The sequence below is a fragment of the Colobus angolensis genome, unplaced genomic scaffold (genome assembly GCF_000951035.1).
Source record: "Colobus angolensis palliatus isolate OR3802 unplaced genomic scaffold, Cang.pa_1.0 Scaffold65, whole genome shotgun sequence".
NCBI classification, from domain to species: domain Eukaryota; kingdom Metazoa; phylum Chordata; class Mammalia; order Primates; family Cercopithecidae; genus Colobus; species Colobus angolensis.
The window spans coordinates 1,234,644-1,235,027 of record NW_012120154.1 but is presented as its reverse complement, the minus strand read 5'-3'; positions in this window follow the sequence as shown (position 1 = coordinate 1,235,027).

Here is a 384-nt window from a genome sequence, read left to right as displayed (position 1 = left end):
CTGGGGGAGGGCTTCCGGGTGGGCTGGCCCGGCCGAGTTGAGTTCGCTTCCCGTCTCCGGGGGGCCCCGGCGCGGGTGCACCCTCCTGGCCCGCGGAGGCGCATTCGTCCATGGCTGTTGGTGGCAGAGGGACGTGTCAGGCCTCGGAGCCTCGGGTCCCTGCGCAGCGTCCCGGCCTGTGTGCAGGACCTGCGTGACAGGGTGAATTCGTTACACACCCCTCCCCAGGGCCCTGCGTGTGCGGCCACTTGGGGAGGCGACTCAGACTCGGACAAGGAAACGAGGGGCACTGGAAGTGGTTTTACACCTTCCCCTGGTCCGGTGCCCTTCAGTTCCAGACTACTGGGTTTATTCGGCTGTAGAGGCTAAACATCCGATCCAGTG